The sequence below is a fragment of the Vipera ursinii genome (assembly GCF_947247035.1).
Source record: "Vipera ursinii genome assembly, chromosome: 5".
NCBI classification, from domain to species: Eukaryota; Metazoa; Chordata; class Lepidosauria; order Squamata; family Viperidae; genus Vipera; species Vipera ursinii.
Genome location: NC_139518.1, coordinates 32,875,532 through 32,890,547, shown reverse-complemented (window position 1 = coordinate 32,890,547; position 15,016 = coordinate 32,875,532). Strand labels below are relative to the sequence as shown.

General features: G+C 36.8%; 1 protein-coding gene across 1 annotated transcript in view; it reads right to left on the bottom strand.

Annotated features, from left to right (window-relative positions):
• The window catches only part of EPHA4 (EPH receptor A4), a gene marked incomplete at its 5' end in the record, with an annotated part of 172,782 nt that overhangs the window by 104,739 nt on the left and 53,027 nt on the right, over window positions 1-15,016 (bottom strand). The gene's annotated exons all lie outside the window — the stretch shown is intronic.

The following is a 15,016-nucleotide window of genomic DNA, read 5'->3' as shown; positions in this document are numbered from 1 at the left end:
ATTAAAAATAAAAAATATTCAACACTAAAAGCCACTGAAAACAGAAAAAGCTATCTATGAGGCTTTTATAAATGGCAATGCTCAAAAGAAGAGTAGATGTTTGCCAATATTTATAGCTCACTTTAGTGTTTTTAACTTTACCATCTGGTCCAGGTATCAATGACCTTTTTCAATCGAAAAGGTCGAATTTGGACTAGATATGATAGGCATGACCAGGAAATGGCTGTCATGGAAGAGGTGTCATGCACAAAAAAATGAGTAAGCCAGTCATACACACCCTTTTAATATAAAGTGAGTAGCCTCCCAAGATGGAGCCTTAGTGAGCTCAAGGTATTCCTGAAAATCAGCATGAAGCTAAGAAGCTAGTGCTTTGTTCTGTAACATGCCGATTTCCCATTATTTCCAGTCTTTCTTAAAAAATCGAATCATCAGCCACCTAGACTCATTATATGGGATAGATAGCCATATAAGTCATATAATAATATATGTCAGACCTCAAGGGAGAGATCTGGAATCACACCAATGCCATAACACACCAATGTTGCCTCCCCTGACTTAATTTGTCTTCAATCAATTTTATTCTTGTGCTTCTATAACAATCAATATATACTTTCATTTTTTCTTCCTAGTGGTTTCTCATTTTGTCATATCTTTTCTTGATTGTTTTACATTAAGTAAGTTTCACTACCAAGGGGAACTTTAAATTCTTCTCTTCAACTTGATTAAGAAAGCCATTTATAGAATGTCTTTAAAGAGTCTAACTTTACAAAGTTTGGTGCAACATCCATAAAAATTAATACATTGTATTTGCTTACTATGATGTTTATTTGACTAAAGTAACATAAAACAGACAACTCTAGATACTTAAGATTTTTGCTTGCTTTAATTATTACATAATTAAATGGTGTTCAAGTTGCAAGGTGAATTTTGGCTATGTTTTCAATGGTCATAGGGCGTTTTATTTTATATACCAAGAAGAGATATCTTTGCTAAAAACTAAAAATCATTACCGTATTTTCCGGCATATAAGATGACTGGGCGTATAAGACGACCCCCGACTTTTGAGAAGATTTTCAAGATTTTTCATCTTATACGCCGGAAAATACTTACATGCCAGTTGCCAAGTGTCCGACACAAGCCCGATTCAGAACCCTCTGATGCAGATGGTGCAAAGCCCTGCTGGTTCCCACCCGACGCCAGACGGCTCCACCGGTGCCGCCTCAAGAGGGGAGTGAGGCACCTGCCACAGCTCCCCGAGCACTCCTTAGCAGCCAGGGAGCACGCGTGTGCGCAGGACTGCCCTGCCGGCTCCCACCCAACGCCAGACGGCTCCGCCGGTGCCGCCTCGAGAGGGAAGGGCGTGAGGCGCCTGCCACGGCTCCCCAAGGACTCCTTAGCAGCTGGGGAGCATGCGCATGCGCAGGACTGCCCTGCCGGCTCCCACCTGACACCAGCCTGCCCTGCTTCCTCCACAGTGAGAGGGGAGGGCGTGCCTTCCCGGGCTCGTCCACTTGCAGCCACGCTGGAGCCGAAAGGGGCTTTTCCTTCCACCCACCCTTTGGAATAAACACAAGAGCTCCTGGGGTCTGGCGTTTGCAAGGGGGAGGGGAAGGGGCTTAGAGGCTCTTGGGGGTGGGAAGGGAGAGTCACATTGGAGGGGGGACTGGACTAAGGAGGCTTGAAGTTGCTTTGCAAGAACGGGGGCGCTTGATTGATTTATGTACTATTTTCTGGCATATAAGACGACTGGGCGTATAAGACGACCCCCCAACTTTTGAGAAGATTTTCATGGGTTAAAAAGTCATCTTATACGCTGGAAAATATGGTAGACTGAAACACATATATTAACAAAAAAATTTGAAGGTTAATGTATGAGACCACAGACATTTTTGTTAAGACAGTGGACCAAATTATGGAAAAATTGCACAGTATTTTGTTCTTATATGTGATAATGGCAGCAAGATTTCTATGTGCCCAACAATGGAAGTATTTGACAATACCTACAATGGAAGACTGCTTGTCATTTCTGATGGAGCTGGCAGAAATGACAATATTAACTGTTCTGATTATACAAAAGACATTGGCAAAATTTAATATCAATTGGAAGCCTCTTCTGGACTTTTTGCAGAAAAGAAATGAAGTTATGACATATGGATTTTGGTATTAAAATATTTGTAGTTTATTCAAAATAGATGTGACATTGTAATTGTAGAGCAAGAGTTGAATTCAAGTTTTATTTATAACTGCTCTAAAGAAGTTGAAAGTTATTATTTGTGTGCATTTTTGTTTCTGTTTTATATTTTATTGCAGCTCTATCTGCCATTTCTCTATATATTCTGACTTCTATTCATTCTCTTGATTATTAGTTTTCTGTTAATTTTTAATTTTTAAAACTTAGTTATTTTTTTTAAAAAAGTAATGCTGGATTTTCACTAGCTGTTAATGTTCGCAAAAACTAGTATTATCAGCATCCCATTTCGTATCCAATTGCACAGAAAAACATAAAATGTCTCCTGTTGAACAAGAATTGTTTTCAATAGGGGCAACTAAATGTCTCTGAGACATGCACATATAAGGCAAAGGAAAGTTATATCCAGAGTCAAAATAGTTCATATTCTGGACATAACCTATAGAAAACATAAGACATAGTCTAGAAAACATAAGATGTAAATATGATAGATTAAACATTGTGAGATTAAATAGAAAATGTTATCCATCATGAAATTCTATTTCAAAACAAATCCACCTGACCACATCCAATGACTACAGTATTTTTATGTGCCTAATGACTCTCTTGGAAAATAAAATTTATTGCTGTAAATAGTATAGTATATTCCATCTCTATATCTTGAGCACATTATAATATTATATATATTTTACTGAACTGTTTCTTTCAAAAGTTTTAAATAGAGCATCTGTGGTTTCTATCTCTTTTTTTGTACAGAAATATGTAACTGAAATGACTGCATATATTAAAATTCTAGTACTTATATATTCAGACCAAAAATTTATTTTCTACATTTGAACATTGTGGTTTTGAAGTCTGCAGCATGACATTTCCATATAGGCAGTTTGATACTCAATTTTAAAAAAAATAATGACAGAAACCAAATAAGAATCTAGAAGGGAAGTAATTTGAGGATGGAAACACTAGAAATCTGAGCCCTCTTTACTAACTTTTTGCTCAAAACATCTTCCTTGCACTTAATATGCTTGAAAAGATCTGAACAAAAATGGTGCAAGGAATGTATCCATTTTCACATAGGGACTGAAATGTGCTTTTTTCTGCTTCTCTCATACTATATAATACATGCAGATCGTGTTAATCAAAAAAAGAAAAATGGAACAAAGCCATTTTTCAACAAAATGTACATTTTACCAAACATAGGTTTTTCATGCACATTATAGACTAATTTAAGCAGAAACACATTCAAGCTCATCTGTGACAAGAGCCCTTAAGTCACTTTGGAGCTTTGCCTGCTGTATTTCAGTCCAAGTGTTTTGAAAGGGCTGGGTCCAGCATTATTCTTTTCTGGCTCAAGAGAACTCACATACCTATTTTCTTTGGAAAGCATTTTGCTTTTTCTTCTATATTAATTCATTAATTTTTTAGCACCCAAAAACCTCTACGAAACACACTCTCCCTCCTTCCCTCCCTCCGTCTCTTTCTCCCTCTGTCTCTCATGCAGCAGTTTTATTTTAACTGTGGAAAATCACAAAACCAAATGCACAATATCTTCATTTTCTTTATTCATGAATCCCATTTCTTGGCATCTTACTCTATTTGCTAATCCACTACATTAATTCAACATTTCTTTATATCTTAACAGACTTCTATGCCACAATTTAATCTTATTCTTTGAAAGGCCCCCCTCCTTCTCTTTTTCTACATAGAAAAACAGCTAAGGTCTTTCAAATGAAACAAACATAAGTTATTATACAGTATTTTTGCATGTTAACAAAGTGATAAAAAGCAAAGCTGCATAGATCCCAATTTCCTGAAATCTTTATTGAACATTCAAGACATTTTTCTTCTTCTTTTTTTTTTCTTGGGAGGATTTTCTGGAGAAGACAGTGCGTGAATGGCATCCTTCCATGGCTTACAGAAAGATGTATTCTTATACAGATTGCAAAAGATGCCATTGTAAAAAGATTAGGTCACATGAGCAATGCAAACTTTGAATTCAATTCCCTTAGCTTTGCCTTAATTAGTTCTTTCTGTTTGAAAGACACAGAGAGTGAACGGGGCCAAGGGGGAACAATTTTTTTATTCAGATCACACACTGACATGACAAGGTTATTGTGGAAATATAATTGTCTTCAGGATTTCATAATGGAAGCACTAAATCAAAGAAAAACAAAACCCTAACACCTGTGCAGACTCCCTGATCTCTTCCAGCATATAATTTTATTACACAGAGATCTTTTTTCCAATAAAACAATTAATGCACTTTATTCTAGGCTACACTGTAGGCAGGTTGTTGGAATTTTGTTTCCTCTCAGGGCAGTCACATCAACACAATGACTTCAGTTTCAAATACAGTTATAGACAGATTGATGCTGTGTGACAATATGCGTCTCTTGAGCCAATGTAGTATATGGGAAGCATAAAAGAATATACTTTCCCAGTGACTCTAAGAAAGTAAGCGAAGGCATTTGAACAATAGACACTGGGATATATCATCACATGGAGATTAAACAGTCATTAAAAACAATAGTACAAAATTAAAGCAAAGTAACCAAAAACAAATGTTACAGTGAATTTGTAGCTGGAGAAGGCTAGCATTAAAAATATGTCTTTTTAAAAGAGATCTCAAATACACCAGTATTTAAAAGATGATTGGAACTGATATATTATAAAGAAAGATGTATTTACATGAAGATATGGAGAGGTACTATACATATTTTGGGTAAGCTCTGTTTCATAAACATGACATGAAAGCTACTTTGTCTCCCAAAGGTTTAAATGTCTATATCTTTGTTTTGAAAATGCCATGCACATAACTGCATAACTGCCAGAAATAATATAGCATGTGCAAATGAGAAAAAAGTATCAAGTAACCTACTTGCTCTCAATTGTCTGAAGACAAAAATGACAATATATTATTATTATCCTTTCAAAGACCAAAACTTCTTTGGCACTGTGTTGCTGAATTTTAGTTTGATGATTTTTTTAACAATATCAATAGTACCTGTTTTTTCCTCTCTCTTTTTACAGATTCTCAAATTATAACAAACTCACATCTGCCACCCCTAACCAAAGAGCTTCTTCTTACTTCAGTGGAGGGTTCTGGTGTTGTTGTGTGTGTGTTTTCTTTGTTTTTTTCTTTGTTTTGTTTTGGGGGTTTTGTGTGTGTGTGTGTGTGTGTGTGTGTGTGTGTTTTGTCTCTCAACAGATTTATTTAGGTGTTAATTATACAACTCAATTATTTGTTTTCCTGCACCATGACCTCCCTCAGTAAATATATAGCAATTTTGGATCCAAAAACCCATCAGGGTTTTTTTTGACAAGCTATCTCAGGCCAGGCTCTTTTGACCCAAAAGTCACTAACTTCTTCCTCAAACAAAATTATAGGATTTTCTTTCACTACCCCTTCATCTCATCTTGAATTCTGTGTCTTATTTCCTAGTTCACTGGTAGCATATATATAATTTGGGGGAATATTTTAACATATTCTATATACTCCTAAAACTCTTAACATGATCTTTAACAGGGCAAAATGATGCATCACAGGGAAACAGTTTTTGAACCAAGGGTCCTCACATGGGCTATCTTACCAAATGTGTCCAAATGCAGGACCCATGACTCCTGAGGGAATGACATTTGAAATCATTGTGGCTGCTTCAGTGCCACTGGCTCCTGCTGTGCTTCTGCAGCAGTTGCATGATATTAATTTTCAACATTCCCTGATAGCTTTCCAGCCAATATCCCAATCCTTCAGTCCCACTCTCCCACCCACCCCCGCCCATCAGCAACTACTTATCTGGAGAAAGGGAAGGGAAAGGAAGGAGGGAGGAACATGGAAGAAACTTTCACACATCTTTCCTGACCCATGCCATTCCCCCACACACAATTTGTGCTGCCCCCCCATGCACCTTAACTGATCCACACAGTATCTCTCATGTATCATTCCCAACCAATGCTACCTGTGTAGCTTCTGAAACCTTTGTGGCATCTCTGTCACATACACACAACTCTTCCCATATGCATTCACATATCATTCCAGAATCACAACCTTGCATGCCCTTTCTGTCCATCCCGGACCCAGCAGTGGCCACTTTCCTGCCTGCTAGCTTTCCCACTGTCTTTTTCCCTGCAAGCTTCAAGGAAGGAAGGAAGGAAGGAAGGAAGGAAGGAAGGAAGGAAGGAAGGAAGGAAGGAAGGAAGGAAGGAAGGAAGGAAGGAAGGAAGGAAGGTTTCTGATACTCTGACAGGTTCAATGGGCATGCCAACAGAAAATCAGAAGTTGCTCCTGCTTGCACTGTTTTTTTTTTAACCTATCAGTGGTCATTCTGTTTTTCTTTTATGTATGGAAATATCTCTGAAACTATGACACAATAGGACACAGGTTGTATAGTGAATTAATAAGAGTACCTTAGAGCCCCAATAAATTAAAAGGTATTTGATAACATCAAGAAGTATTTTACTATTAAATCTATATACTGTATAGAGGAAAAAACAATTTCTACATAATTCTAGTAATTCTTCTGATTTGCTAAGGAAATTTGATTTTTATATATAAAAATCCCAAATTCTTTATTAGCAATTTGAATAATTTACACAAATAATGAACTGTCATAAGTTGTGACTATAGCCTGCGGATAGCCTTGGGCTAGGCTGAAACAGGAAAGAAGATTTAACTAGCAAGGTATTCAAAAAAGACTTGACAAATACTTAACATATATATATGCATTATTATGATGTCACATACAAACAATACCCATTCATGTTCTACATTTTCCTCTCCTACTTCTTCATTGCAATTTTTAAGTAAAATTTGCCCACTATATTCTAAAGAGGCAGAAGGCAAGCAAATAATTTCACAAAACTAGGGAATGGGTTTTGGTAGCACACTATTGCTGAGGCATAAGATTATATGACTTAGTTGGGTTTAGTCTCAAACTGGATGACCTAGGATCACCTTCAATTTAAAGCCTGGGATTTCTTACATGATTCATCCATTCCAGTACAACCAGTTCCATTTGATCTATGAAAGGTGGCACCTTTTTTAATAGTCAGAAATGTTTTCTTTTCTTTCATTTCTCGTGACACTATGGAATATCTCTTTTGTTCTCATGGTTTCCACTTTTAAATCATCCATCAGTCACAAGAGGTAGTTCAGATTCTGTTGAAACATGCCATGATTGAACTTATGCTATGTGATTTCAGGGGGAAAAAGGACTCCCAAATCTATGTTAAGGCTGCAGAAATCAAGTGACACAATCACTCCCGGCAGAAGTAAAGCTCCATTTCTGACATTGGGATAGCATGGCCCACAAATTCAATGTGACTACTGAAAGCCTTTCAAACTGTGCACCCATTCTTCTACCTGCTACTAATGAATATCTTCTTAGGCTCTGGCCACCATTGCCACTTGCAATGGCATTGCTCTTACCATAATCATGTTGTGTTATATGTGGTTGCCATGCTTTACATATGGTATTAAGTAATGATTGTATTTTTTGTTTCTCCCTTCAGTAGCAGTAAATTCTACAGAGATCCTCTACCTTGCCTCTTTCTGTTTCACCCATATTTTAAGGAACAAGAAACAAAGAGAAACTATAGTAGCAGAACAAGCATGGATCTGCACTTTTCACAAAAATGAAAGCGGCACAAGTATAAGGATCAGAGCATTTATGAGAAGACTGCTATGAATCAACACTAAAGGAGTAGTCAGTGGAAGTCACACATACCACAAAACTGCTCAACAATATGTTCCATAACGAAGAGGAGAAAAGTAAGATTTTGCATATGTAATATTAAGGGACGCTAAAAATTATGATCATTGTTTAGTTCTACTTCAAATGCACTGACCTTCTACTATTGCTCCAACTTATACTTTTTTTTTCATCCAACTGAGTAACATTTAATACTGGTGTCAGCAGCAAGTGCTGCTGAGCGAAGAATAATATCTGTACTAGCTTTCTTATTTCAGACTGCTCAAGCTGCTGCTATGCTTATTATAGGCTTCATCTGACTTGGGAAATTTAATTGCTTTTGCAGAAAGCTGTTAAGATTCAGGAAATGATTCAGCTAGCAAATTTCAGAAAGCTAACCATTAAAAAAATCTCAGGGCATCATTTCTCACTTTATTCAAGCAACTAGGGGCGATCTATGATGACATTGTTAAATTGGCACTTTTAAAAACTAGATCAGTGAAGCTTTTCCAGTGACATAGAAAAAGAAAGCCAGAGTTTATGTTTGATAAATATTATACCGAGTGGTGAGCTGGAACAGGTCATTATGTATACAGGATTACAGGAAGATTTTCCTTATCTTTTACATAAAACACAAATATGTATAAATGCTTCAATGGCAATTTAAAAATATAAGAACAATTTTGGGAGTGATTAGAACATCCAGTTGATCAGAAATGTCAATATGGTTGGCCTAACTGAATAAAATAAGCTCAATTTCTTTTATACATGAGTAATATTAAAGACACTTATAAAGGGTGGGGTGCAGTGGTTGGATTCAGCCGATTCGCATCACTTGGGCAGAACTGGTAGCTAATATTTTGTTGCCCAGGCCCAGAATGAACTTCAGTAAGTAGCATCCACACAGAGAACCAGTTGTTCACATATTTGAATCCCACCACTGGGTGGGTTGTCAATTGTATGCTTGTGATGGCCACCTTTGTTGCTCACCTCTGAGAGATGACTAGAGCAGAAAAGTAACAATATAGGAAATAATTAAATTAAATAATTAAATGATAAGGAAGCTACAAATCAGGATCTCCCAGTGACCCCATTCTGTTGGTACTTTCAAAAGTTAAATGTGTAAAATATGTTCTATGGTGAATAACACGTTCAATATTGTCAATACTGAAAATTTTTGCAAAACACATTTTCAACATTTGCAATTAAAAAAAGTTGGTAAATCCACCTTAGTTGTTATACAGTACATAATTTTTCTGAATTTATGAACCTCTGAATACAGAGATATATGTAACTATCCTTAAAAACATTGGCTAACATATTTTCTAACATATATATATGCTAAGCATATGTGATATATTATCAGCATACATCAGTCCATTGCAGAATGACAGCTTCTTCATTTATGGACTTTAATGAAGCAGGCTGATCCAATACAAATTGATAATATACTGTATGGAGGGTTTGGGATTTTTTTAATTTTTTCAGTTAGGCCTGAAAAAGAGCAATTGTGAAATCAGTCACTAATTCTGTGCCCAAGTGAGTACTAAAAACTGAGTCTCTCTAATCCTAGTCTAGCACCATAATCATAATCCCTCACTAGCTTTCTATCAGTGGTATATACATACCGTACTCACAGAACATTATGCATATTTTCAAAACTTTTGCTCCATTTAGCTCTACATTTTCAAAATATATGTTTTATATGCATTCTGGAAATAATACAGATATTTTAATGAACTTTACTCAGGTCGCTGATCCAAACTTTTTAAAATCTTTGCTTTGATTTGTTCTCTCTGAAATGTGCAGGGGAACTTCTTTTCCATCCTTAACATCACCTGCTACCTCTGGAATACTCTTCCTAGGAACATTTATCTGGCACCATCATTACTAACTTTTAAGTGCAAGCAACCTTTAAGTACTATTCAGGTTTCCTAATATTTTTTTTATTATATTTAGTCAAGGAGTATTCTGGAATTTTTGTCATTGTTTAATTCGGGGGGGGGGGGAAGAAAGAGATTTATTGATATTATTAGTTGGTGAGCTTTTAAACTGTGTAACTAATATAAAACCTTTTGAAGACAGTTTAAAGTAATGGATAAGTAAAACTTTCTCCTATCTTTGTTTCCCTTTCTAAATTGCATCCTCTAGTCCCTTATAATTGTTTCCATGATTCATATTTCCCAGGGATTTTCAACTGAATTAGAGTTCAAACTACAAGACTGCAACAGGGGGAAAAGAAATGGCAATTTGGAGCAAATTTTCAATTATTATTTTAAACTAACTGCTATCAAAACATCGACACATACATTGTTCCAATGGTAGCACAAATAGATGTCACCAAGCATATATAAATGAAGTTAAGAACATATAGGTTCTGTTTCTGTTTCTAGATACATTCATAGTGGGAAGTATAAAAATGAGCAAAGGTCCATCAGCCAATGCCAATAACATCAGAATTTAGTGGGGATTAGAAGCTAGCCAATTGGGCAGACTTTACAATCTCTTTTTCTTAAGATTACTAATTGTCTTGAATCCTTACATAAACAAATCCTAATCCTTGCTTGTAAGCTTCCTTGCTCAAATCAGTGAGAGGGTAAAGCAGGGAGGAAGCATTAAAAGCCACTGCAGATCAAGGAGCACAGGAAAATGTTTTATATCAAGGCAGACCATTGGTCCAAACTGAGGCTCAGTTATGTTGGCAGTGACTCAAAAGATTTCAGACAGGAATCTTTGCCAGCAAAACATGGAAATGCCAGAGATAAAATTTGGAGATGTTTGCAATATGTTTTTTACCACGTAGCTCAAAAGCAAAATTGGGCTAAACATATCACAACAAAATAAACATCTGAAAACAGCATGTAAGAAAAAGCATTGTTGTTGTCATTATTTCCATCGCCCAGCGTGGCAAATGCAAATGACTTTGAGCTATCTGAAACTATTTTATCACAATTTTACCTTATTACTACTTCACACAAATTAGTGACATTTCTTTTTTCCAGATGCCTTCACTATCTAACATACAACTCCTTGGGGAAACTCTGTTATGAAAGAATTGTATGTGGAAATAACTAAACTACACATATTTTTGTGACTCTATAGCCCTGCTGTTGTGGTTAAAAAAAAGAAGAGAAATGAGAAACAGAAAATGTACTGCTATCTCTTGTAACAATCTACTTGTCACTTGAGTCATTTCCTTGACATAGAATGGATGAACAAAGGCTACAGGAGTGCCTTTGACTCCTAAAACTCTTGTGTTCAACCTTACTTTTACTCTAATCTTAATGTGATAAAGGGGGAAATACTGTTTGTGCTGGAAATAACTATATTAGCTACATTAAATAAACGTATTTTGTACCTAATCTAGGGGTAGGGAATGTGTGCTATCGGTTGCTGAATACAACTTGTAGTGGCTTCATGCAACATGACCAAGAGAAGGGATACTGGGAGCTTCAGTCTAGCAATATCCTACACCAAATGGTTGGACAAACTTACTATTAGGTGTTTTAGCACTGCTCTGCAAATTATGGAAACAAGTTCTCAGCCTCCCCAGGATTTTTATTCCAAAATATCTGGGCAGGTACCTTGTACAAAACAAAATCTTCTCATAGGCCTCTTTTCCTGCAAGACTGCGGCTTATTTGGCTTCATTTCCTAAGCATTTTACATTTGAAGATTATAGAAAGCCGCACAAATGAAGGTAGGTAGGGGAAAGTCTGCTAAGGCTATTCCAAACTGTATAATACATTACATTAGCTTCTATAGCAAATAATAGATTAAAAAGGATAAATATTTCTTCTATAGATGAACCTCAGTTTTGAAAACAAAGTGCATTCTAGCAGCTTTTATGTTTCTCCTTCCTCCTCCTCATTTCTAAAGAAACAAATGATCACAAATTCTAGTAGGTCAATTCCACAGCTTTTTCAAGTGTGGCTGATTAAAAGCACCACCCTATGGCAGTTTATTTATTATTTATATATTCAATTTATATTCTGGCTTTCTATTCAAGCAAGTATTCAGGGTAGTTTTTATTCAGGGGTGACTAGTTTAATCTCAGGTAGACTGGCATATAATTATATCTGCAGGATTTATGGTGTCATTTGCACCATTATTGATGATCTCATCAAAATTATACCATGAAGATATTGTATTTAAAATGGCCTCACAGACCAGTAAATACCAATTAGCCATGGTTTGGCACATGAATAGTAACCATGATTATAAATAGTGTGATGGCTTCTTTTTTGTTTGTTTGTTTTTTTAAATACCTTTGAGTCATGGATGATTTCTGGAGATCGCATGGACAAGTCTCTGCACTTTGCTTGGCAAACCTGCTAAAGTGGATTGCCATTACCTCTTTCCCAGGACTAGAAAAAGTAGCCCAATACACCCAGATGGCTTCATGCCTACGCCAAAACTAAAACTCACAATCTCTAGCCTAATACTTTAACCACTACACCAAACTAGCCTTATGGCTTCCTTTTAGATTTGGCAAATACATTTATAAATTGGAAATACTAAAGCCTGGGCCCAAATTGGAACTATAAGATGGCTTGGCACTACCTAACCTAGAATATTCCTAGGCCATGATATGTTTTCCAAAACTTCTGCTCTGAGAAGCTTGCTATTATGGGAAAAAGATATTATAAGAGAGATTTCAAAATGAATGTGTCTATAATCTTCCCCAACTATACCCTTTATCTCCCAGGATTCTACAAATGACAATGGTTTGTGCCAGGAACTTCCAGAAATCAAAGCCCCAAGTCTAAGAAGCTAGGGTACTTAAGAATGTCAATGCCTAGAGAAAATTGAGACCATGTTCTTTAATTTTCAGGTATATAAAAGTCTCTATGGATAGACAGCAATGGGTTACCTATATCTTTCGGAGGCTACAACTTTTAACCAAGATGTGCATTTATTCTTCTTTTCACTAAAATCTATCTCCTGCAGTCAAATCTCCTTACAGTTGAGCAAGGACATCAGTCAACAGCCACAGGATTTATTTGTTGACAGAATATATCTGATATGGAAATTAGAAATAGTGACACCAGGGATGTTGTTTAACAAAGTGGCTTTCACAAACAATATGCTGTTAAAAATGCTCTAAGGTCTTACAACCACTTGCAGCTCTTTATAACCTCTGAATTTGGTCCCGTATCTTAATGATAAGATTAAAGCTATCATTATACAGTTTCAATGTCATAACTTTTATCTAGTTTCAATAAAAGGTACTAAGGTTTAATTTTACTGTCATGATTAACACAATGCTCTTGGTGACATCCCAATAGTGCTTAAAAAGGCTTAGTAGAGTGAAGCTTTACTGTATTGGCAAGAAGGTAACTTCATACTGGCAAAATTAGATCTTGTAGAATATGTATCTGCTTTGCCACTGATGACAAGCAATATTGAGGAAAAATCTGCCTTCCGCCCTATCTCAACAAACAAGAGACAGGTTTGTTTCCACTGCTTGTGAATTTGTATAAAGTCCAGGTTATGTTCCATGCAAAATAATCCAACTTTCCTGATATATTTTTGATAACTACAATATATCATCATGCAGCCACTACACTAACTTCATTTTTATCATTAAATGTGGCATAAACAATTGCAGTTGAATAATTATAGATATCTAGAGGATAGTGCCTTGCAACCAACTTATCATTTTAGTTAGCACAGTATGTCACATTCATAACCTTGTAATCTGTTCAGATATTTTGCACGCATATTTCTGTTTTATTTTGGAATATGGTGAATAATGCAGAAATATTCATCCCCAAAACCCTTAGGAAATAAATCATAACTTCAACATTGCACCAATTAACAGTAAGAAATACATAATGCCTAGAGAATTAATTACATAGGTGGGTGGGATCCAAACATATTCTATAGCGGTGGCTTTTGAAATATAGAAGCATGGCAGATTGGTAAGGCCAGAATTAAATTTGTTACACTAGTGCCTGTGCTTAATCATTAGATAAAAGAAAGTTTATTCACTGTAAGTTGAAAAATATAAAAAACAATATATTGTTAAAGATGGAACTCAATATTTGAATAGCAATGTAAAGTGGGATAATGGACATTTTTGCAACAATGGTGCAACCTGGCTCTTGGTATACAAGTATTATTTATTTATTTATTTATTTATTTATTTATTTATTTATTTATTGAGATTTCTATACCGCCCTTCTCCCTAAGGGACTCAGGGCGGTTCACAGGGCATATATAAATAACAGTACAAAAATTAAAAGAAAATTAAACCAATGCCCAATTAAAATACAAGAATGATAAAATAATAAAAACCAATAAAAAACCCATATACCCCTATCAGGCCAGACCAGCTAATTCAAATAAATGGGTCTTCAACCCGCGATGGAAGGATCGAAGGTCCGATGCCGTCCGGAGCTCAACCGGCAGTTGGTTCCATAATGCCGGAGCACCCACAGAGAAGGCCCTCCCCCTGGGGGCCACCAGTCGACATTCCCTGAGCGGAGGCACCCTGAGGAGGCCCTCTCTGTGGGCACGCACAGGGCGGAGGGGAGTTGACGCCGGCAGCAGGTGGTCCTCGAGGTATCGCGGACCCATGCTATGTAAGGACTTAAAGATCATAACCAAGACCTTGAACCTTACCCGGAAGACAACTGGTAACCAATGCAGCTCGCGGAGCAAAGGTGTAACATGGGAGTACCGGGAAACTCCCAAGACAACTCTCGCGGTATATAAATATTATTAAATTAAATTAAATTAAAATTCTGTACCAGTTGGAGCCTCCGAGTAGTCTTCAAGGGAAGCCCCATGTAGAGAGCATTACAATAGTCTAGGCGAGAGGTCAAGAGCGCATGAGTGACCATACACAAGGCATCCCGGTCCAGATAGGGCCGCAACTGGCGCACCAGGCGAATCTGGGCAAAAGCCCCCCTAGTCACGGCCACTATATGATCTTCTAGAGTAAGTCGTGAATCTAGGAGGACTCCCAAGTTGCGAGCCCAATCCACGGGGGGTAAGAGCTCACCCCCCATAGAAAGAGATGGAACATTTAGAATGTCCCGAGATGCCGGAATGTACAGCCACTCAGTCTTGTCAGGGTTGAGTTGAAGTCTGTTCCTCCCCATCCAGACCCGAACCGCCTCCAGGCAACGGGA